Source organism: Camelus bactrianus, chromosome 4 (genome assembly GCF_048773025.1).
Source record: "Camelus bactrianus isolate YW-2024 breed Bactrian camel chromosome 4, ASM4877302v1, whole genome shotgun sequence".
Taxonomy (NCBI): Eukaryota; Metazoa; Chordata; class Mammalia; order Artiodactyla; family Camelidae; genus Camelus; species Camelus bactrianus.
This window is the reverse complement of record NC_133542.1, coordinates 42,535,051-42,560,262: the sequence shown is the minus strand read 5'-3', so window position 1 is coordinate 42,560,262 and position 25,212 is coordinate 42,535,051. Positions and strand designations below refer to the sequence as shown.

The window sequence follows — 25,212 nt, the reverse complement described above, 5'->3', positions numbered from 1 at the left end:
GCTGGAAAGGTCGGGGCAGTCCGGGGCAAAGTTAGGGGAGGGACTTGGAAGGAAAAAGGGGAGAGGCTGGGGGCAGTTTCCGGGTTTAAAGGGAAGCTGCGCGGCTCGCAACTTTCTGCTTCTAACCTTTGGGGGCGGGAAAGAATTCAGAAAAAGGCAAGTGCGAGGTTGGCTAACTTAATGGTCTGGGTTTTGGATTAGTATTTATGAGTGTCCTTTGCCTACTTTACCTCGAGACGTTGGCGGAAATGGCTCACCGTTCTTAATAATATCCCTTCGTTCTAGAACATTCTATGGGCTTCTCTCTGTGTTGGGCACTTTGGAGGACTGGTGCAAAGGAAGGCTATGGTGGTCTCACCTCCCTTTAATTTTTTGACTAAAACCCTGGAACTAGAGTTCACAGAATGTTTCATTTCAGCAAATATCTTCCCCTCCATCCGCAAAATAAGAGAATGGAGGACGCCATTGGCAGCTTTCTGAACTTCCTCTGTCCAGTACCCAGACACACATGGCTTTTTGTTACTTGAAATTGTGGCCAGTCCAAAATGCGATGTGCTGTAGGTACGCATACACACTGACTTTGAAGAGTGAGTAGAAAAAAAAGAAAGTGAAATAGCTCAATAATTTGTAATGATTACATGTGGAAATTATAACATTTTGAATGTAATTGGTTAAACAAAATATATTACTAAAATTAATTTTGCTGTTTCTTTTTACTTTTTTAACCCAGAGGCTAGAAAATTTTAAGTTACTTTATGTGGCTCACATATTTCCATTGGACTGCACTGTTTTGAAACATTCCCAAGAACCAAAAATTAGAAGACCTGAGTTATGCAATTTCTACAGTAAGACAGTGAATCTAAGAACACCAGCAACAACCGTGTTTTATCCTAGGGTTGGCTATTTGCTCCCACTGGAGCTTTTCAGTAGTTTGTTAAATTACCCATAGTGCCTCTGTAGGAAGTTCTATGTTACCCATTCTAGCCAGAATGTTAGCAAGTTCCATGAGAACAGGGACCTGGTTGTGTTCACAAACTTGCTCCGAATGCCTGGAATGATGTCTGACACATAGTTGGTGCTCAGTAAATATTTGTTGATGGTATTAATGAGTGAACACCATGTTGTGTCAATATAGAAAGCTTCTGCATCATTTGGGCCATATTTATGAAAATTCCATGCAGTTATTTCCCAGGACAGGGAATAAGAATCCTAAAAATAGAACTTGAAGAGCTATTGAAAGGGTCAGTGGACAAAGGAGAAACTATGCTCTGTTAAGAAATATCAAATACTTGCTATAGGGCCCGTTCTCCTAATCTCTCTTGACAATTTGTGTCAACAGAAGAGTGCCTGGAGAAATCAGGGTGTTTCTTTATCTTTTTAAATTTGGTACAGTTTTAAAATACAGCACTTGGATATGTTTCACATTCTGACCATGGGGCAGATCTACATAATTCACAGGGATGTCTCAGGAGGATGCCGAGTAAAGCAACCCACAGCCCTGCCTGGGCCCCAACGCAGAAAGTGAGTGGGGCTCACGGCTGCTTTTGTTTCCTCTGCTGTCTGTTTGTGCTTCTCTCATTGCAGTTCCCCCGGAACTGTTGAGCCAGGCTGTGAAGTCACTTGAGGGCTTGTCCTATCCCTGTCTCACAGTTGGTGGGAGAAGAGGGCTCTGGAACAGCATTCAGGTTGGAAGCTAAGCCTGGAAGTTTCAATCACAAAGTGATATGCAAAACAAGCATATTGCTTTCACTTAGGTTATACGCTGTAAATAATTTTATTCCTCCATCAAATATTTATTGAACACCTAATATGTGCCAGGATAAGGGAATTTAGCAGTAACTGGCTATATTTTATTTACTGCCTCTCAGCTCCAAATGCATCCATCCTCTTTGCCTGCTCTGTGAAAATGGATCTGGGCCTTTTAAATAGTTGGTTTTGCCCCTGGTACCAAAGCTTTGTCAATAGAAGGTGCTGGAGAGACATTACAGAAGGTAAGGTTTCTGGTTCTGGTGTGCAAGCCCAGGAGGTTCCCACGGCACAGGTGGCAATCAGTAGCACCCAGCACCCAGCAGCTTCCTCCAGGGCCCTCCTTAAGTGGTTTTGGAGTTGAGTGCCCCTAATAAGACATCTTTCTGAACAGCTTTCCCCGGCATCTTAGTGGATGGATTTCCAGTAGGTCGGGAATGTGGGTTTCTGGCAAGTTTCAGAAGGCAGATTTCCTGCAGGGTCCATCAGCTCCAGCTGTGCCCTCTGGAGCAAGGTCTTGATTTCAATCGTAGGGTGTGTGTGGGTCTTGGGGAGGCTCTTTCTTGAGTCCTGTATCTCAGCCCTAAGGGTAATGGCTGCCCCTTGTATCTGCTGTTTTATGTTCTTTAGGGTTCTCTTTACCTCTTTCTCACCAATCCCTCTTTACTCCCGTTTCCTCTCATAGTTAATAATTCTTTATACTGAACTTTCCTTGTTCAAATTACCGTGTGCTTTTCCTCCTAACTGGACTCAGACTGGTACAGTAAACAACATAAGCAAAGTGTCTTCCTTGCTGGGGCTTACATTCTGATCAGGGGAGGCAGACAAACAGTCGAACAAGTAGCAGCACAATGTGAGGGTGATGGTACATGGTATGAAGAGAAATAAAGCGGGATGGGGGGGCATAGGAGTGACTGGAGTGGTATAACTAGTTTAGATGGGAGGTCATGGAAGACTTCTCGGAGGAGATGACCCAGGTCCCACAGGCAGAGAGTATGAGTCTCTCATTCTGAAAGAACTGGTTGAAGATAGGAATCCCCTTTCAGCTTACTCATCCTGGCACTAATGGGATGCTTTGGGATAAATGGCTGAGTGTGTGAGGATAATAAGTAGCATCCTGTCTTTAATTGTCATCCTTATCTCAGCAATAGTCCTGAGTGTCTGAGAGAGATCCTGCATTTCTAGCTAGTCTGAACTATTAATGGTCTGAACATTTCAAAGAAGCAGTGAATTTATTTATACTCCAAACTAATAAAGCAAATAGTATTTAAGAAGTACACTCTTAAAAATGACCCTCTTACTTGAGAAAAAACTCATGCTGTCTTTACTTTCCTTGACCCTAGAAAAGACCTTTAAGAGATTTTTTTTTTCTGCTCCATTCCCCTGCCTTTAAGCAAACAAGGTATTATTATCCCCACTTTAAAGATTAATCAGCTGAGGCTCAGAAAGAAGTTATTTGCCCAAGGTTTTACAGCTTGTAAGCCCTGAAGCCCAGTTCAGAACTTCTGACTCCTACCTCCTTTCATACCTGTATAAAACCTGAGTTCCATAAGTGGGTATTCAATTAAAGTGTACAATTTAAGCATCTCCCCAACCCACCTGCATGGTTTACTCCTTTTCCAGCTGATGTTCTGTTGCTAAAATAAGGGTGGAGGGTGAATGAAGAAGATGACTGTGTTGCAGCTGCCACTGGGCAAAAACTGAACCCAGGGATTCGCAAGGCTTCACGGGAAGCAAACCTGGCTCCCTTCCTCCCATCAGCCCCCAACCTCAGAGTCTTGGAAGGCTTGATAAGTGCAGTTCAAGAGAGATGAACGGTGCTTAATCTGAAGTCCTTTTACTTTCCACAGCAGCAGGGTTCACACCTATTCAGCTGCTCCTGCCATCCCTTCACACAGGCTCTCACTCGTGCTAACGATCACAGCAGCCTGCAGGGTAGATATTAAAGGAGAAAAACTGTATTTACTTTCTGAAATGGGTGGCATGGGAATGGGGTAGGTGTACGAAAGTGTAACTGAATACCATACTGCTTTGTACAAGAAAATTGTGAAAGTACAGTGCTGTTTTCCCTGGAACTGTGAAAATTCACAATCAACCATGATCTGGTTAACTTGGCCTACTCTTTTTAACCTTTCTAATTTCATCCGTATGGTGTCTTATCCATAAAGGAGGTATGATCCCTAAACCCTTCCATGCTACATGCAAACACTTGCAGCTTGGAAAGTGTTTTGTTTTATAATTTGGGACTTGCATTGGTCATGTAGCAAGAGTGGATTTGGATTCAGCAGCATCTGCTAAGCTTGATCACTTTTTCTTTCCTTCTTCCAAAGAAATGCACTTTTGGAATGAATATTATTTGGGGGAAGTGGAAGCAGACACATTCTGTTGAAAATTGATCAGTTGTCTTATAAAGTGAGCAAGACTGTTAAGGGTCTATAATCTTAATGGTAGTATGCGGGCTCCCACTGCTGTAATTCAGTTCAGGACTTGTCTTCAACATTATGTAGCCTGAAACAGTTCTGGTAAATCATATGACTTCCTTTAATAGAAATCCTTGTAAAATAGCATGAATGAGCCATCATTCACAGTGTAATATCTAGTCCAGTGCACTACGACTTTAAGAAAAAATTATATTCTGGGATATTTTCACTCATGGAGACACTCTATCCCTGCCCCCACCTTCACTGCTTGGTTTTATATAGAACAAGATTTGAATGATTTCATTATAGATTTTTATTAAATATGCCCACAAGAGAGACCATTAGATACTTTATCTCTGTATGGACCACGAGGGTTTATACAGCACTCACATATAATTACATCCTGTAGTATGTAAAGGCAGCCTGAGATAGGATGCATGTGTATTAAAATCCCATTTTACAGATGAGGAAACTGATGCTCAGGGAAACCAATGGCCTCTTGAAGATTATACGGCTAGGAAACAAGCGACTTGGGAATCAAACCTGAGCTTTCAGATTCCACTTCTTCCCACTCCACTAGAGCTGCCCCTTAAACTGCTCAGTCGTAGACACCACCCAGCCATTGTTCAGTCTAGCAGTCTAGTCCTTCCTCATCTCCCCTGATTTCACAAGAAAGTTGCCAATGGAATGACTGGCATACCTTCCCCCAGTACAATTACTTCTGTGAGGTGTCTTTGTAGCTTAGGGTTGATTTCTGAATCTGACAAATTTTTGCTCACCCATTCTCCACTCTCAGTTTGTAATCCAAACCGAGGCACTTTAAAAATTTATCTAAACAGAAATTAAGAATTTTAAAAGGAAAGCCATGCTGGAAATAATTTTATAATCTCCAAGAATGATGTTCATCAAGAATTTAAACAGCAGCATAGACTCTTTTTCCTTTATGAACTTAAGAAATTTGGTGCTTAAGCTTTCTCTAAAGGAAACGTTTGTTTTTAAGTCCTTGGAGGATTTCATATTCTTTGAAAATTTTAAGATATTAAATTAATCATGTAGAAAATGATTTATTATGATAGTAATTGTCATGTATATTTTGATAAGATATTGAAAATGTAAAATAAAGAATTGTCAAATATTTATTGCAAATTGCATTTAGACACATTTTTATAACATTTAGATTGCTATGTAGCCATCAATGTTCTCTCACAACCTGCTCTCAAAACAGTAAACATATGAGTCATCGTGTTATAAAAATTAGTCAGATTCAGAAATCTACTCTAAGCTGTAAAAATCCTAGATAGTAAAAACTACACTGGCAAAAGTATTCTAACTATATATTTTCTATCTAGGACAGAATGTTTACAATAGCTTAACACAGACAACCATGGTTGACACTTAGCTTTTGAAGATTCGCTTTTTGTTGAATGAAGCATGTTAGTCACATACATTTTTGAATTATTTACGCAATGCTTAGGAAAATTTATAATCAAAGTTGCATCAAAGTAAGTTTAATTAAATTTTTATTATCTGTAAAGCTGCTGCATGCACAACTAGAACTTTACTAATTATTAAAACCAAATATATAAAAAGTCATAGCTAAGGGAGGAGGAATTGCCAAATAAAGTACTAACTAGTCAATTCAACTGGAAATTTAAATAGTGATAAAAAGGGCTGTGTAATTTTGTTTTTAACATTTGGAGTGTCCAGATTTAGGATGCTAGAAAGCCTCTAATTTCTATTATGAGTCTTGCCTCATGGCCTTCTGTTATAGCCTAGGAAGGACCTGTATTTATTTCACAGCTAGGTTACATTGGTAGCTAACATTTATTGAGTGTGCCAGACACTGTCATCTAAATGACCCAATATAATGCCTTAATCTCCATCTCATCTTCATTTTAAAAGTGAGCCCAAGAACTATTGGACAGGTTCCCTAACTTGCATAAATCCACCCAACCTGCAAATCACAGAATAAAGACTCAAACCCAGGACTGTTTCTCTAGAAGGGTTTTCGTTTTTGTTTTTTGCTGTTTCCAAACCATCCTTTTCTAGGTCAGAAAGGAGTACAACATTTAGATACATAATTCTGATATAAAATAGCTTTTGTTTTCTTCAATTTTGTTTTCAGGGAGTAAGTTGTGGTTAATAATACATTTTATAAATCTCGCTATGCTCTGGGATCTTGTTTAGGAGTATTTTGATATGAACCAGTGAATCAGCAAATGGTTGCTAAATTTATATTTCCTCCATTGAACAAGATTAAATCCTAATTCATTCAAATTGTTTTCATGTTCTGATGAATAATCAAATGACCCAGTCTCTAAGCCCATCTTTTTATTTTTTATTCTCACCAAAGGAAATAATCACTACAATCAATGTTTAAAATACAGAACTAGGAACCATACTCAAGTAACTATCCAGAAGCTATTGTCAACATACTTCCCTGGGAATTTAGAAATATTTTAAGTTTCAGGCATGGTAACATTCAAAAACATCTAATCATAAAGGAAGTTATCATGAATAGCGGATACTCTCTCTCACACACACACACACACACACACACACACACACACCATGAGTATCAACAGTTGATTTCATAGGTAATTTCCTGCCCACTGATGACTGCCCCGCATTCTTTCTCTAATTACAGAGGAAAATTGATAATACCTAATAATATAGTTTAATGAGCTATATTTCTTAGGTTTAGACCAATAAGCAATGTTCTAATGGACTTGTTTTGATTAGATGAAAAATATGTGAAGCAAGAACAAGGCATCGAATTGTTTGAGGAGATCTGTGACACATTTTAGGTTAACTGTTTCATTAACATTCTTTTCTCTCAGCAAGGGTCTGCTTGAGATAGTTGTCTAATGTAAAAAATTATATATATGTATATATAGCATATTCAAAACTGTTTTTTGTTAACAAACTTAGATTTACGAGAGCTTTGAATGCCACAAAAATCAAAATTTCATATCAAAGTCAAAGACAGAAACAAGCCAAATTCAAGTGTTTGTTTTCTGAAGTGCTGATGAATACATTGTCCGGGTTGTACCACGGAAGGCTGAAAGCAAAACACGGGTGGGTCTATCAAACAATCCCTGACTCTGTTTATAACAAGTGAAGCTGTGCCTTTCATATTGGAGTCCCATCAGAACGGGGAGGGGGAGGAAGAGATAAGCCCATCGGTGAAATAGTAGCCTTTAACAACAACCAGTCACTTCCTGCAATCAAAACCATGCTAGCATGTGGCTTGTTCAAATAAAAATTACTGGACTGGAGCCAAACAAGGAAAAAGTAATTGATAATGTGGTTTTTCAGAAACCATCCATCCATCAAATGTGTCAGCCCTTCATAATACTTTATTTCCCTTCCGAACAAAGATCTTTAAAATTCATTGTGTGCACTTAAAAACAAAGTGTCCTTGTGCTGGTTTATAAAGATTCTCTTTTAGTTTGGGTTTGTTTTGTTATTTGATTACATTCCCTCCCATCCTGCATTTTTTTTTTTTCCAGATAGTTGCTGGAAATTTCTGCCATTCTCGAACAAAGCATCTTTGTGCTGTATCAGCTTGCATTTTCCTTGGATTGTATTTGGATGATGCCTTTTCACTGACTTCAGCACTGGAGTATTGTAGCCACAGCTTTAGTAAGTAGACTGTAACAAACAGATTCATTGGCCCTTTTTATTTGTTGCATGCTATTAACCTGCTGGTGGAGAATGCTACTCAGAGTAAAGCCACAGGAGTTATTGCAAACAGAAGAGAAAACTGATGAGGAGATACTGGATCATACCTGCAGCTAGAGAAAGCCATTAACAGTTTGTTACACACTAAAAAAAAAAAGTTCTACCTCTAGTAATCCCTCCAATATAAGCGAAAATCTTTTAACTGAAAACATTTCATTCATTTTCGGAGCTTAAAGATCAGTTTGCAAAATTGATCATAGCTTACCTTACCAGTAGTATCCAGAAGAAACTTCTAAAATGAGAATTTCAGAGACGTTCACTCACTTTGGCTTTTGATTACTTCCATATTAAAGTCAAGTGTACTGGAGATTTAATGCTACACACTCACACGGTTTTGCCCCACATATGGCAAAAATCACACTTCAAAATGCTTATTTAAAGAAATATGATGTTTTCCCTTAAATCATACTTTACTTGAATGCTTAATTGACTCAAAGCGTATTTTAAATGACAGTTATGTGATTACAACACTACAACTGAAAAAAAGGAGAAATAATTCATGAGATTTTGATGAAGAAATATATGAAGGAAAAAAAATCCACGTAAGTTTTTCACTTTCTGCTACCTATTTATAAGATTATAATGCAATCATATTATGATCTCTTTTGTAGTCTTCTAGTGCTATCAACTGTTGACCTGCCAATTACTTTACATTTGTATTTAGATCTTTGTCAGTGTCTTGGGACAGGTTAGCCAGGAGAAGGGCCTTTAGAGACAGTTGTTCCTTATACAGCCAGCTAAGACCTGGCCAGAGAAACCACTCCTGTTACCTCACCAGCCATCTTAATAAAGTTTCTTTTTCAAGAAAGCCAGGAAGAAAAAGCTTCAGTAACAGCACAGAACCCCTCCATTGCAACAGGTCTTGCCTCTGGAATTTCTCTTTTGGCCTGTTCCAATAATAGTAAAAAAAAAAAAAAAAAAAAAAAGTCACATTTATATAAGATAATAATAACCATTTTCTTGTGTAACCTCTTTTCTGTCTATGAGATACGAATACTAGAATAGCAAAAAGAAGCAAATATTCACTCCTCATCCAAAGACTGCAACACAAAGAAATACAGAAGTGTGCAGGGCTCCAGGGTTATTTTTGGTGGGGAAGATGTTATCAATTTGGAAATGGCAAAGAGGTCAACTACTAAGTCAACATCCACAGTGGGCCCCTTGAAAATTGAAGATCTAATTTAGGGTTTTGGTGGGAAATTGCCAAGAAAGTCAATGTTACAAATCCTGCCTTCAGAGATACTCACAAGGAGTGGCTGTGGGAACGAGTAAAACATCTTCATTCTTTGTGTTTCTGCTAGAATTTACTGCATATTCAATTTTGCTCATTGTTTCTTGGGAGCAGTATTTTGATCTGCTTGATTTTGTTTGTTTTTTTGTTCTGTGTTTTCTGAAACTGGGATTTTTCTCCATTCTGCCAGAGGTATCCAAAAACATACTTCCTGGAAGTTTAGGATTTTTATAGAAATGGTTCAAAAAGAAAAAAAAAAAGCTAAGATTCAATTTCTGATATCCAAAGGAAGGATTTTGGTCACAAGTCAATACAGTCTGGAAAGCCAAGCTTTGTCAAAACAGAAAGGATCTTCCAAATTCATTGTGGGGAAGGGTATAGCTCAGTGGTAGAGCACTTGCTTAGCATGCACAAAGTCCTGGGTTCAATCCCCTGTACCTCCATTCAAATAAATAAATAAATAAACCTAATTACCCACCTCCATAAAAAATATATTAAAAAATAAAATGAAATGCATTGTTTCTCGTCTCATCAAGAGCTAGGCATAGCTGAATAGATGAGTTTCCATGGTGAGGGGAAACTAGGTGGTGAAGCTTCCTAGGATGCAATGACAAGAAACAAAAAGCCCACAGCGTATTCCTCTCGCTGTAGTGGGACTGTGGAGAGGAGGAGGTGAGAGAGGAAGGTTAGTGATCAGGCCTGCGTCTCCACCTTCTTGGACTGCCGTTTTCTGGACAGGAACGTATGTTACACACATACTTCATTTGCTCATTGCACGTACACATATTTTCACACTTTCACGTCTCTGAAATCAATGCATCGGGATGTGTATGTGGATCTTTCTAGGCACTTATTGTCTTTTTTAGCAATATCTAGAACAGTAGTATATCTTAAAATCAGTGGTATCAGTATCTTAGATTCAGTAAAATGTGCTAAGTTGAGGGAAAAGGTGAAGAGAGGGGCTTCTCTCCTCCTTTCTACTTGGGGCTCCATGAGGACAGAGCCCTGTAGCCCACCCTCAGTGACCAAGAATGAACTTGGCAAAGTAAACTCACAGATGCCCTCAAATGAGGCCAAAGGCAGACCTCCTGAACTGATGCTTCTCTGTGGCCTGAATGAGACCCAGGAGAACCAAGGAGAGTCTGAAAAGTTAAAGGGGAGTCTGGCAGGAACTTTCTAGAAGGAAGGTGGTCACTGTGCTGGGGCAGCACCTGAGGACTTCCAGACAGACTGACCTGGCCGGATTCCACTGGGAGTCCTCCACACCAGCCAGGGCAACGTGGGACCAAGTCACCAGGGAAATGACCAGCTCCAGATCAAGATGAACGAGAAAGCTGACCATTAGTCACACTAGCCCCAGGCACCAGAATCAGTTCCCAGCAGAACCTCCTGGAAGGAGAGCCACTCACCCTCTGTGGTCTTTAGTTCCTGGGCAGCCCAGGCCAGTTTCTTGGCAGCAGACCTCACAGGGATCCAAGGTAGACTCTGCTGACCTGAGAACCCCATCACCTCACTAGCACCACAAAGCCACAAAAGCCCCACCTCTTCCCACATCCTACCCAGAGGCCATTCCTGGGAAAACTGGGAGAGAAAGCAGAAGTCTGAATGATGGAACATTTCTTCCAAAATAGACTGAGCATTTAGGTAGAGAAAGTGTGAAATTAATGAAGAGGATGAAATTTTCTGGGTTGTTAAAATAAATTTATTTTTTTCTTTTTACCTTGCTGCCCAGCTGGGAATTTAGAAAAGGTATCAATTAATAGAAAAGTGAAAGAAACTGTGCTTTCTATCAACATCTGATTTGTACTCTAAGTGAATATGTGACTCTAGGACCCTAGAATAATGAAGATACTACCCTCAAGAAGTCTAGCATCAGCATAGTGATAATTTGAGAATCTACGTAAATATAACATAAGGTCCCTATTAGCATAAGGGTCTGTGAGAGAGAGAGAGACCATCTTTCAATTATGCATAAATTAGCAAATTGTGATTCTATGACCTATATTGTAGTATTAATGGTGCTTTCAGTGAACCAAAGGATACTGTTGTTATTAACATTGTTTCTACAACTTGATAGTATTCCTTGATCCTGGTTAAAAAAGAAGCAGATCCTATGGGTGGATTCCCAGCCTTTAATGTTAACAGTCAAATCCACATGAAAACTGAAATCTCAGCATTGGAATAAATTATCGTTTGCTTGTTGAGGGGCACTCTCAAGAAATAATACAAAATATACAAGAAAAAAGGATGAGCAGATGTTAGGGACATACGGTCAAGTAGTTTTGAGGGCCTGATAAAAAGACTTGTACAGAATAACTTTTACTGGAGGAGATAAGCAGGATTGGGAGGAGGGTAGAAAAGGTACCATGGCTCCTTTTTGGCTGTGTCAGCACAGTGATCTACCCCTGGCATCTTAAGTCGCCACCTATGTCCTCCGTCATCACTATGCTTCAAGGAGAGGAAGGCAGGGGCTCCCACTGTTAATCTGGAGTTCAGTTATCAGGATTTCTCCATCCTCAGTAGACGCTCACTGGCTACTGGGAAATGCTTCCTCGAGTGCTGAATATAATCTGTTTTATTCTTCCTCCTGCCCAGGACTCCTCGATATATGGGAGATGCTGGGTGAACAGAGTAGACACCAAGTGATGGACCATTCTGTCAGGAGACAGAGCACATTGAACATCCCTTTTAATGCAAATGAGTCCCCTCTTTGGAAAGGTGGACTTATCGGCTACAGACCATTATCACAGTGAGACCGAATGAGAGGAAGCAGTTAAACATGCTCTTCCCCGCCCTTTTCTGTTTATAGCTGCCCAGAAATGAACATCAATATTTAAATGTCTGAATTATCTTAGGCTAGTGAAAAACCAATTAGCCGCTCCCTGGGCCCAGTGTTTGGGGCCTCCGCAGAGCATAGTATGGGACTGTTTAGTTCTTGTGGTCTGAGGCAGGGAACTCTGGGAGAGGTCAGAGTGGCAAGGGTCATTGCTGGGTTAGTGGGGTCTCCAGGACCATCTGTCCTGAAGGGACAGGATTCTGCAGCCCTTTAAGACCATCAGAAAGGATTCAGCAGGACCGTTGGCAGCACAAAGAACACTTGGCCAGAATAGCTATCATGGAAAACACATCACAGATTGGAGCCTTTCATTCTGAGCAGTTCAGGGCCATCTCTGCCAACAGGTGGAAATCTCTAGGCTTATGAAACCTTAGTCAACCAGAGTCATTCTGGTTTCTCTGAAGAAATAGGTCCTCCTCTCCAGCCAGAGCTTACATGTTTGTATCTGAAAGTAGGGCCCCATCTTCAGACTTAGCATATCCTTGGCAGGAACATCTTGCTTGGCCTGGAGCCAGGAGGGTGGACCATGGAGACAAGGGTTCATGTTCATTAGGAAGGTTTCCCATTTCCTTAGTGGTCCAGATTCCCATAGTTTCTAACTCTCAGTGGGCCAGGATTGGTATTGATTTTTTTTTTCTGGCAGACTTCGTTAGCTGCCTACCCAGTATCTAGTCACCCATTTCTTCCTTATGGACAGAACCCCATATCTATTTGTGGCAACAGAGGATCCAGCCCCAGGAGGGATGCATGATTTTCTAACTTCCATGGCAGCGGGGGTGCTGAAAGAGGAGTAAGTGCGAGATTTCAGGATGCTGGTTTGTGAGAAAGATTCACCCCCCTCATCAAAGAGCACAGATGCTGCCGGCAGGGTTCTTCCTGCCTTGATCTCTGTCCAACCTGCTGTCTGGAACTGCATTGGGATCAGCATGTGGCTGATTAGAGTACAGAGATCAGAGGTCAATTGGATCCCCTACTTTCGTTTATTTAACACTTATTTATTGAGTACTTGCTCCATTTCAGGCTCAACAAATGAGACACTGACACATGTCTGAGGTCCGCATTATTCCTCCTATCAAGTATTGCATCCCTCATGGCTCCTTTTTGCAGTAGAAATTACCACCATACATACATTAAAATGTAAAATAAAATGGGGAGAGAGTTCATAGAAGATATTAGATATTGACAGTTTAATTGGGAGACTGGAAACTGTGACTTGAAAAATGGACAGAAGACAAGGAGGAAGGCTGGGCATCAGGCACCACAGCCATGGTCACCCCCAAGAATGGTCAAGTCAGAATCAGGCCAGGGCCTCTATCACAGCTTCCACAAAGGCTGTGACCACATCTACTGCTGCTGCTGACTTCTGCCCGTATTCTAGAGCCAGGATCTTGGGGCAAGCATCGGATTCTGCTGAGCTTCCTCATATGCCTGCACGTTGGCAATTTCAGAATGACTGGTGCCTCCACTGTTGCCCAATTTTGTGTGGATGGGGAGTACCAGAATCCCTCTCCTGCTGAGGCTACACTCACAGTACCTAAGGGCTACCCCTAAAGGAGACTGGAACACTCTGGAAGGAAGGGTCAATGCTAGGTAGTCAAAATTTAAAAGTGCACGATGGTAAACATAATGCACATTGAGTATCACTGGTTCATACAGTGTTTTAAGGTTTTCAGAGTATGTCTGATCATCATAATACTGAGGTGCGATCAGAGCAGGTATTATATCTGCGCCTTAAAAACATGACATTATTTTATAGAATGTAAGATGTTCAGTTATTATCTGACTTTCTTAAAAAAAAAAAAAAGAGATGTGTAACCTTAAGTATGTGACAGTTTCAGTTGGGGATGACATTAGCATGTTTGGAGTGCAAACAAAATCTCCTATTGACAGTGTTGTTTATATATACACAAATGAACCTAGTTTTTCAAAAAGTGAAGATATTCTATTTGGAAGTTAAGGTGATTATTTATCATGTTAGATGCTTCTCAGATTTTATCTATCTCAAATGTTTATCAAATTCTCAAATTCTTATCTTGTAAAGACAAAGCAACATAGCAGACCTGATCTTACACTTAACTGGTGTAGAACAAGAGTGGCAGAACATGACATATGTCTTGTTACTTGCCTGTCTCTTGACCTTCCCAGACATAACTAATTAATCATGGCATTCTGCCTCAGTGTCCAGACTTGGCCTGAGGATTCCTCTCAATTCAGTACTGAAAGCAGTCCCTACCAATCAATCATTTTTGGCAACCCTAGGGGAGCAGCATTCAATATGGAGTTGTAGTAGTCAAGGCTTTCTTTTGTTTGCCCAGAATGTTGAAGTTCTGGGAAGAGCACCCTTCTTCCTCTGGAAAAGTCTTCCAAGTATGTGGTTTAAATCCTAGGCTGTTAAATAGATTTGAAGCTATTGGTTCAACTCTGGCTGTGGTCTCTTGGAATTCAAGCCCCATCTCCATCAAGACTAAAGTTTTGGCAGATGTGGTAGAAAAATGTCATGATTGTGGGACTGCCTCTTAGGGCACTCAGTACAGTGCTACAGGAGAAAGACATGCTTGGCCCATGTTGACGGTGAACCAGCAGGAGAGAGAAATGGGTTTATTAAGAGATCCTTTCTGTCCTTCAGCAGTGGTCCTATCCTGCTGAAGGGCTGGTATCCATGCACTGGCAAATTGCAAAAATCTATTTCTCAGCCCAAGCTAAAATGACATACTGGGGAAAACCCAGAGGAATTAGGAAATCTTATCTCCCAGGCCCCTCCCAAGCATTAGCTGAGCATAGGGGAGAGATTTGTTTTCCCTCCTTTCTCCACCCACCCTTCCAACCACAGGACAGAGGCAGAGATCTAATTCTTTAAACTAAGGCCCAGACAGATAGAGGCTGGGAGAAAAAAATGGAAATGATGTTTAGTTCAAATGTCAAGCTGGGCTATATTTCTGGTGCTGGTGACTAGGCAGTTATGATGTTGCTGGAGAAATCTCAAATCTGGACGCAGGAGCCAGAGATCACTTAAGCCCAAAGGAAATCCTTAGGCCTCTAGGTCAGCACTCATTGGCGGTGAGCTAGACGGTGGAGGTGTTTAAACTTCCCAAAGCCTGTCTCCCTTTTCTTGGAGTTGCTGCTGATGGAAATGGAGGAGGAAAATCACCCAGCTGGCAGGACCTGAGCCACCAGATTGGCCAATTAAAGAACTCAATATACTGCCAGGGAAGTGATTCAACACATAGATGCCAATGATACCTACTAAAGTCATCATTTATCTTATTATCCCTGACCAGCAGGACATTTTTGTGCGTTTGTGTGGATGGGGCATGCTGGAATCACCCTCCTGCCATGGCCAGACATATCCAATGCCTGAGGGCAACTTTCAAAGGAAATCAGAGCATTCTGGGCACAGATCAATAGGAAGGCTCATTGCTAGGCAGCATTTGCCCCTACACATGGCTTCTCTATCCCTCATTTCTAAGTGGTGAGTTTTGATTGGCATTATCCTAATTTTCTGACTCCATTAAATATTAATATCTTAAAAGTCACATCTACACCTGGCAGACAGGAACAGACATCACTCTGCGATATTGGACATTCAGCTATTTGCATTGAGGTGAGCTGAATATTTGTTTATATGTGGGATTATTGCATTGGTAAACTTATGGCTATATTGGTTATCTGTTTCCACAAAAATTCTGTTAACATGCAACCACAAAATCCAGTGGCTTAAAACAACAACCATGTATTTAGCTCCTGAGGTTGTGGGTTATTTGGGCGGTTCTTCAGCCTTGGCTAGGCGCAACTGATCTTGGCTGAGCTTACTTATGTGTCCACGGCTCAGGTTGTGGGCTGGTGGGGGGCTCTCTGCTCTAAGATGGCCTCATCTAGAATGATCTGGCTCTGCCTCCAGAGTCTCTTATCCTCCATCAGACTATCCTGGGCTTGTTCTCATGTTGGTGGCAGGGTTCTAATAGAAGATCAGAAGCACACGGGAACTTTTCAAGTCTAGGCTCAGAACTAGCCCACTGTCACTTCTACCCTATTCAGTTGGCCATAGTCACATTTCCCTATCCAAAGGATAGGGAAATAAACTCTACCTCTTAATGGAAGTTGTTGCAAAGTCATATTGCAAAGGGCATAGGTAGAGGGGAATTGGAGCCATTTTTGTAATTGGTCAACCATGAAGACTTTGGGGAAATAATTGAAATAGGAGGGAGAAAGTGTGTGAGAGATCCAGGTGGCCAAGAGATGGACAGTGGTAGAGATTTATCTCTAAGATCTGCCCAGCACTCTTCTATTCTTTCACAAGCAGCACTCATCTCCTGTCTTTTAAGAAATGTGCATTTTAACCACTGGCCTTACTTAAAAGGAATCTGACATCTTCATATTGATTCTGCTTCCTTGGCCATAGTGATCAGACAGAGATGGGCACCTGACCCACCTCAGTTAATCAGAGAACCCCATATCTTGCCTTAGTGCTTTGTCTGGTTGTAGACAAGGCCAAATTCAGGCTATTCAAAATGCTTGCACAGGTGGGAGAGCTGAAAACTTGTGAATCCTGGAATTGATGTCAGTCATGGCAGAAGGGACCAAGCAAGCCTGCAAGCCTGCAACAAAGAAACTGACACTCAGAGGGAAGCAGAGAGAAAAGAAGGATAATAGAGTTGTGGGGGAATTCCAGTTCCTGGTCCAGTTATCCCAGAACGCTGTCACACTCATCCTTCCTATGGGTTGGCAACTCTTTCTCTCTTTTTAGAAAAATAGCTCAAGTTGGAGCTGGTCCACTGTAACCAAAGTAGTCTAGGTGTAATTTGGGACACAGTCCTCCTGTACCTAGACATCTTCTCATCCTCTCACAAATAAGACTTAGGCAGCTAGAGTTGCCATTTTCTCTATTAGCAATTCACTTTTTGGCTTAGGAAGGAGTATGAATTGGAATGAGCCGTGGACTTTGACACCTACTTATATAGCCTGGAAAGCCTTCCCACCCTTGACCTTGCAAACCTGTTTTCACCTTTCAACACTCAGCCCAATGTCACCTACATTTTGAAGCTCCTTTTCCTCTCCTTTCTCTGCCACTTCCAAATGAGGGGGCTTTTCCCCTTCATGCTCCAAAATACTTGAGCTATATTTCTAGGATACTACTCATATATCATATTCTATGCTCACAGCTCTTATGCACCTCTTTAGTTAAATTATGATTCCTTCCTTTAGGTTAAACATTTTAAAAAAATATTATTTACTTTTGTATTCTTGGGGCATAGTATTGCATTGCTTTTAATAAAAATGCAAGTCTTCTAAAGGTTAGTCTATTAAAACTTTAAGCCATTAATATCTGAGCTTGAATTCGTTGATAAACATTATTTATGAACATACTCATTCAAACCTCAGTTCTAAATCTTGGCTGCACATTAGAATCACCGAGGGAGCTTTTTAAACATATTGATGCTTGAGCCTCACCTCAGACCAATTAAATCAGAATTTCTGGGATAAGGGCCCAGGCATCAATATTTTTAATAGATTTCCAAGTGGTTCTAATATGCAGGCAGCATGAAGAACCCCTGCCCTTATGAAGGAAGTTTCTATCTCTTACAAAGAGCTAGAGCCAAAGGAAAGATTCCATCTAGTTGGAAGGAAGCCTTTGTGAAAGCGATGACTCTTGAATTAAATTTTAATGGATGGGTAGAATTTCAGTACGGAAACATAAGTGAAGAAAATGGAACATGTACAGATAGGGCACACCAGCTATGTACAAGGAATGGTACATCCGGCTTATCTGCAGTGTAGGAGTATAATGAGAGAGAGCATTTACTGAGTATTTCTCTGGGTGAAGCATTTTATACATCTTTCTCCGTGAATCCTCACAGCTACCTTCTGAGGGAAGAACTATTTGGTAGATGAGAAGGCTGAGGCATAGACAATTTAAACACTTGCTTAAGGTTATACCTCTGGCTGGTGGTGGATCTGGGACTTAAGCCCAGGTCTGAGTTGCTCTCCAAGCCAATGCACACAACTCCACCCCAGGGCTGGAAGGCGGACTGCACCTGTTGGCAGCCTCCCTTTTTCCCAGCCTCTCTTTTCTCCAGCCGAAGCTACTACTAAAGGACTCGTGGGGCGGGCTCAGGACCATCTGACTTCTTGAGTGAAAATCAACATAGTTAGTGCATTTGGTAGTGGCCTCTGTTCCCCTGCCAGGTGAGACTTAGCGTGGTCACTGTCTGCAGTGAGCTCTGGTGGCCGACCACGTGGCTCATCGCCTGCTGCAGCCAGGCAGGACCAATGGACCGAGGGAAACTAACCTAGCCCTTGAGCTGCAGTGTGGCTGCTACTCCTTTTGGTGACTTCCCAGAATGATGTCTCTGAAATATTTGTGTTATGTGTCCAATCATCCCTGTTTATTTTACTCCTGATTATAGACATGGCCACAGGGCACAGTTCCCAGACACCACAACTATCCTCTCTCAAGCAGGCTGTGGCCCCCTGACCCCTTTCCATCAAATCCTCTTTGTTCTTATTCCCAAATGTCCTCGTGCTGCCAAGCCACATGCCTGAGCCAGTCAAGGTAAGGCTGAGACCAGATTGTGCCTGGTGGGCTAAGCATGAAGATTCAGTGTTAAACGCTCTTTAACAGAGGAGTGCTAGATCAAAAGGGAGATCAACAGTGGGATGTTTCTAGAAGAACTAGAAGGTGAGACTAAATATAGTTAGGAGATATTTAGAACCCTCATGTTGCATGTAACAAAAACCACAATTTAAACTAACTTAAGCAAAAAGAAGGATCAATTAACTAATATCATTGAAAGCCCAATACTTATATCTTTAGGCATGTTTTTGATCTAGGGGCTCAAACATTACCAGGTGTCAGATTCTCCACTTTTTCTGCATTATGTCTATGGGCTTCATTCCTGAACTCCATACAGGTGCCCTGTAGCTCTAAGATTGTATCATTGTTAGTGCTAGTCATCCTAGTAGAAAAGACTTTTGGGGGGTGGGGGAGTGTGCACCTTCTCAAGACTGAATTAACTGTGATTGGATTAACTTGGGTTTCTGCCCATCTCTTCAAACCAACCAATATGCCCGGGGGGTGGAATTTTGATGCTAGGGCAGGCCCAGTTTATGAGCCCACCTTTGAATGAATCCACGTGGCTAAGGAAATTCAGTACTGAGGTAGTCTATTTAATTTATTTTTTGTTTGTGTTGTTCTTGTTTTGTTTCGTTTGTTTCGGGGGGAGGTAATTAGGTTTATTTATCTACTTAATTTTTTTTAGTGGAGGTACTTGAGTACTGAGGTAGTCTAAATGTGGGTCATGTGATCACCGCAAACCACATGATCGGAGACTGAGTGTGGAGTAACTTCCCAAAGGAAATGTGAAGTGCTGTAACCTGGGGAAGAGAGAATAGATACCGTGAGGCAAAAGCAACAAATGTCCACTACAGGCAGCTGTTTCAGAAGAGCAGACCTGGCGCAGAGAAAGTCTCCTCTAGTGTGTGGCAGAAACAAAGGATATAACAGAACTGTCCTCGACAGCCTACGGTTCACACATCTGCATCAGTGCAGACTGGCACTCAGCCACGAGGCAAATCAGATCAGTTTGGAGCCAATGAATTCTTTCTCATCTCTTCTGCTAAATATGGCTTAAGCGATGGGGCAGTCCAAGCTTTAGGAAATGTACAGTAACTGCTCAGCCTTCTATGCTAATGGATATCATGGATAATTGAATCCCACTCTCAACCTCCTTGTGTCATGTTACATAAATATTTTAATTTCATCACCAACCTTTTTGTCAAAGCTGTTAACAAGTCATTAAATCGGCTTACTGAATGGTTCCATTTTTATATCTTTTTTCTGGGCTATCATCTGATAAATAGAGAAATGGGCCAAGTAGTCCAGAGTTGGAGAAATATCAAGCCTCAATAATCTATAATTGTCTATTATCCTTGATATTCTAAAGCAGAGTGAGAATGATTATTTCTTTATATACTGTTTTAACATTTTGAGCATTGAAGTCTATGAAGTTATATGGATAACCCTTGGCTATCCATATTTGGTTTGGTTAATCAGCATATTTTACAAAAGCAGCTTAACATGTTGGCAAAGCTGGTTTTTGCTGACAGAGGCAATGGGGCCATATGCATGTTACACAATTCCATCACATTTCTTGGAATTTCACTGAACAAGCTGACATGGGATAAATTTAAAGCCTACAGCGAAACCATTCTATTAAAGCTTTGTAGAACTTTAATATAGATTCAACAAAATGATCAAACTCATCTAGCAAGTGTTCACAGCAATCATTTAGGAAAGGGGAAGACAAATATGCCAGTTTAGATGGAAAGGCACAGAACAGAAAACATTCGTGAATGGTAGGCACCTGCACGTAGACTGAGATCAGTTTAGAACCTTCTTCATCTGACATTTTCCCTTAGTTCACCCTGTGTCTCATTTCTTTTCTCTTGTTCTGCCTCCGTCTTTGGCAGTCTTGCATTTTATGTGATTAGCTTTCAAGCAAAAGTTTTAAAGAACATCAGTCATCTTTTTCAATATTAAAAAAATATATAATGCACTGTTCCCAGAGAGAGAGAGTCAATAGAGTGTTTTGGGTTCTGTAGTCTGATGCTTCCCCCATAAACCCTAGTCATTTATTTCTGGTCATGTGACTTGAAGTTAATAAACTTCTTTTAGCCTCAGTTCTTCATCCATACAATGGTAAATAGAGACAATAATAGTACCTACCCTGTAGGTGATGGGGCATTCAGTAAGTGATCGCTATCATCATCATCACCATCATCATTCATTTATACTTCTAGCCAAAAAAATTAAAAAGTATTTGAGGGGAAATTTAGAAGTCAAGAGAGTCTCAAGGAGGGCAAAGGATGATTTATTAACTTCATATAATGTATTTTTGTGTATACATATACGTAATCTGCTATAAGGAAATAATCAGGAGAGATTTTAAACAAAGGTCTGAGTAAGATCTTTCTTATTTTAAGATCCATTAGCTCCTGCTGTTAATGCTAAGGGAAGTGCAGGGTGTCTTAGAACATTTTATTTCAGCCAAGCAAACACAGCATGGGCACTCTTGCGCATAAGGAGAAGTAAACATGTTTATGCAATGCTCCAGGTCTTCAGAAGTGCCTTTAGCCATGTTTGCTTCATAAGCATTAGCCTGAAGCACTTAGCATGAGTGCTCGTGTGAACCTGTGTGTAAATGTACAGGTTCTGTTCCTGCCCTGCTGTTCAGCTTCTCCACTTATCTCTCCAGATCCATGCTCCACCCTTCTTGTTCTGGGCCTGGGAAGCTGACCTGCCTGCACCAACCAGCTCCCGTGTCCTTTTGCTTCGATTGAGATCTATGATTCAGATGCATTAGCAGGAAATGAGAGCACGGGAGGAATGGGAGGTTGGGGGATCTATTCCTTGAAGTCCCCCTACCAGGATCAGGATTGTGCTTTAGCTGCCTCCCTCATTCACTGGCCCTTTCCATTCAGCCACCCAACCTGACCCCAGTGACTACTGCATTCTTGGTCCTTCAGGCCCAAAGGTGACAACAGTTTCCTACTTGCTACCCGCCAAGGAACTGCCCTAAACCTTGTTGGTTTCCTCAAACCCTGACTGCACCTTTGTAAATAGTCTATTAAACTCCTCAGCTGTTCACTTTGGGGGTACCATCTACTTTCTGCTGAATTTCTAATCTATTCCCTATGTATAGCTTAGTCTTAGACATTACATTGACAGAAAGTTCTGATTAATCAGTATTTCTCCCACTCAAACATGTTAAAAAAATTAAAACAAATACAGTGTTTTTCCAAGTCCCATTAACATAACTAGTAGTGTTTCTCCAAACCCATCAGCAAGAGCAGTCTTAATAAACTTATTTTAAATCACATGATGTCTACTAATAGTGGAAATCCAATATTAACTAATCAAAATGAAATAAAAATTCACTTATGATTTTATCACCCCACATACTAAACTGCTTTCATTTTCTTATTGTCTACGTATAGGAAAAATGTACTTTCTTTTATTCTGGTTTCATGTAATATTATATCATGAATTTTCCACAGATTCTTACAATTTTAAATGTTTTCTTAAAATTATTTTTTCCATTGAGAGCATGCAGTGTACCTTCTTTGACATTTTTCCTCTCATTATCATGAAGGTTGCAAATTATTTTTACTTAGAGATTGGGATGGAATTTTATCATAGAACCAAATATGTTACTTTGGAAACAGGTTCAAAGAATTCATTATTGGACTCAGATCTCATAATTGGAAACAAATTCTCACATATCAAATTCCTTAATTAGCACATGACAAACTTTCTCTCATGTTCATTGTTGGAAGTAACTTCACTGATGGTTAAGTTTTTATGCTCCTGTGAGCTCATCTCCTGATAACCTTTCTACCTGATCTCACATGCCTTGCCTTGATATTTTGTTGAAATAATTCTGCTCTAGAGATGTTAAAGCAAAGTGAGGAAGATGATTCTTGAAACATAGGTCAACAATGTTTGAATCTGAGCTAGGAAAAAACAAAAGAAAGGAAAACAATTTTTTTCTGGGGAGGAAATTTTAGTCATCTCTAAACCAGAGCACATAGACAAAAATCTGGCCAGATTAATCCCTTCTCCTGGGCTGAATCACAAACTATCTGTCAGTATCTTTACTGAAGGTCCTGAGTTTGTGTTCAAAATTCTAACTTGGGAATAGGCTACATGGATGCAGAACCCCACACTGGTACATTTTTGACTAGTCAATAAATATGCCCCTAAATTCATCAGGCAATTTTGAGAAATTATGAAGTCACCCCCAAGTTGACTAATATGAAGCCACAAGTGTGGACCATTTTTCTTTAAATAGATAGTAGAAATTTATTTGCAGTAATACAGCCTTGTCTGCCAATTTGTCTTAAATGTCTTCAAACAATCATCATAAGTATGACTATTACTTTTTAGATCCTGTGTTGTTAGATCCTTGCTAGTCAAAGACTGGTCTGTGGACCAGTGACATTGAGATCACCTGGGAACTTGTTAGAAATCCAGACTCTCAGGTCCTACACAGACCTTCTGAATCCGAATCTGCCTTTTAACAAGATTCCCTGGTGTACCTCAAAGTTGAAGAAGCACCAGGTGTACTCACATTTGTCTAATAAGTGAAAAAATATGTTTCTTATGTTCAGAGATTTGAATCATAGATGTATAAAGGGATTTCAGAAATGATCTAGCCCTGCCTTCCCCTCTGTGTTTTCCATGGAACACTCATCTCCTAGAATGTCAATAGAGGTTATGCTGAAAAAATTTAGGAAATACCACTGGTTAAATAATGCAAATAATTTTCTTTACTACAGGATTTCTCAGAGTCTTTAATAAACTAATGTGCATTGTGACTCTCAAGGGAAGGATGGGGAATAAAGTGTAAACTGTGAGTGTATTGGAAACATATTTAAGTACAGAACATTATTTTCACCAGGATATCTAATAGGACTAGTGTATATTCGAACACATTTTGAAAATATTTATCCAATTCAATCCATCATCTAAAAGACTCATATCCTTTATTTTCATCATCTTATTTGAGTAAAGATAAGGTAATTTATTCTAATTTCTTACTGATTTTTCACTAGGAAAGTGACTGCCACTGTATTGGTTAAGGCTCCAAAAAACAGATCACAAATGTAATGGTTTGCTTACATAAGAGTCCAGGGTTTTTCTAAGGTGGGTGGGTATCAAGAACTGTGAATGTCTGAGATCTTACCCTACTCACAAGCTCACAAGTTAGCCTACTACAGTTTCCTGGAAGCGGGCAGAAGACACAAAACTTCTGGGCCAGAGACAAATGACTTGATTACTCATGCCACAGAAAGCAGGGTGAACTTCATGTTTGTGTCATTTCTCCGTGTTCCCCATGTCCTACAGGCATGATGTGAACACTGCATGTAGAGTGGGTTTGAGTCAAAGATAAGAATCCTTAAGCCTACGAACGTGGATGTTTCATAGTGAGCTGCAAGCAAAACTGCCCCTTGCCCCACAGGGAGGTATTACCTTGATTATACTGAACAATAAAGAGACCTGCACTTTGTTTCTAAGGGAGACACTGTCTCTGTCTTCCAAGGCTGTTCACCATATTAACATCTTTGAAAAGATAGCCTGCAACAAAGGCAGCCAGTGCCTCTGCTCACAGGACACACAGACACATGGGAGACCCATGGAGACTGGTCTCCCAACACTTCGTGGTGAGAGAGGGAGTAGGTGTTCTCCACCAAGTTATCCAGAGATCAGACTGATGGTGACTCTACTATGTTCAACACATGGCTTCTCAGGCTACTCTAGGGGGTGGGGGTGTCACCATTCCAGACAGCAGGCAGGGGAAGGGTTTGGAGGGGCACACATAGAAGGTTTCCTAAGCCATGCTTCAAAGTGGTACACACCATTTCCTCACCTTCCATTCCTAGAACTTGGACATGTGGCCACCCCACACTGCAGAGGAGGATGGGAAATGCAGCCTAAACTTTTTCCCAGGAAGAAGGGGAGAACAAGTTTGGGGACCCAGAAGTCTCTACCACATTGCCAATTTTGATAGCGATTTAGCTATAGGTTTCTCTGTTTTCATCTCAAGTTGTAAATGCACACGTAAATCTGATGCCTCATATTTCACAGCATCAGAGAATTTTAGAATTAGAAGAGCCCTCAAAGTCATTAATTCCAGCTAGTCCCCCTCCCCAACTCATTTTAGGGGTGAGAAAACTGAAATCAGAGAAGGTAAGTGGCTTAGTTATGTGACTTACTAAACACAGTTGGTTAGTTAGCTGAGTTAACATTTTTAGATCTCTGTGCCACTGCACTTTGACCTGTGCCAAACCTGCAAGCTCACAGGACTTTTTTGTATATTCACTTATCATTCCCTAGTGACCTGTTCTTTACATTTGGGACATTGATGACTGGAATTTCTTATATCACTGAGTGTCTATATGAATTATTCATTCATTTATTCATTTAGAAAATATATATTGAGCCCTACAACAGCAAGTATTGTTCTAGTTACTGGGAATACAGCTGTGAGTGGGCCAGGCAAGGTCCGACTCTCGTAGACCTAATAAAGAGGTGATAGTCCATGATACTTAGAATACGGTTGCCTTTTCAGCATGAGAGATGCTATGGCTGGTTTATGATATAAGCCATTATATATGGATTCCAACTAATTTTCACTTCTTATTGCTAGCTTCAATTAGATGGCACAGAATTCACAACT

At 40.6% G+C, this 25,212-nt stretch overlaps 1 long non-coding RNA gene across 1 annotated transcript in view; it reads left to right on the top strand.

Moving 5' to 3' along the window:
* Positions 1-25,212, top strand: part of LOC141577371 (uncharacterized) — a 133,355-nt gene that overhangs the window by 503 nt on the left and 107,640 nt on the right. The window contains exon 2 of the long non-coding RNA XR_012506250.1: positions 7,679-7,811. This is a non-coding gene — a long non-coding RNA (uncharacterized LOC141577371). The remainder of the gene's footprint in view (positions 1-7,678; positions 7,812-25,212) is intronic.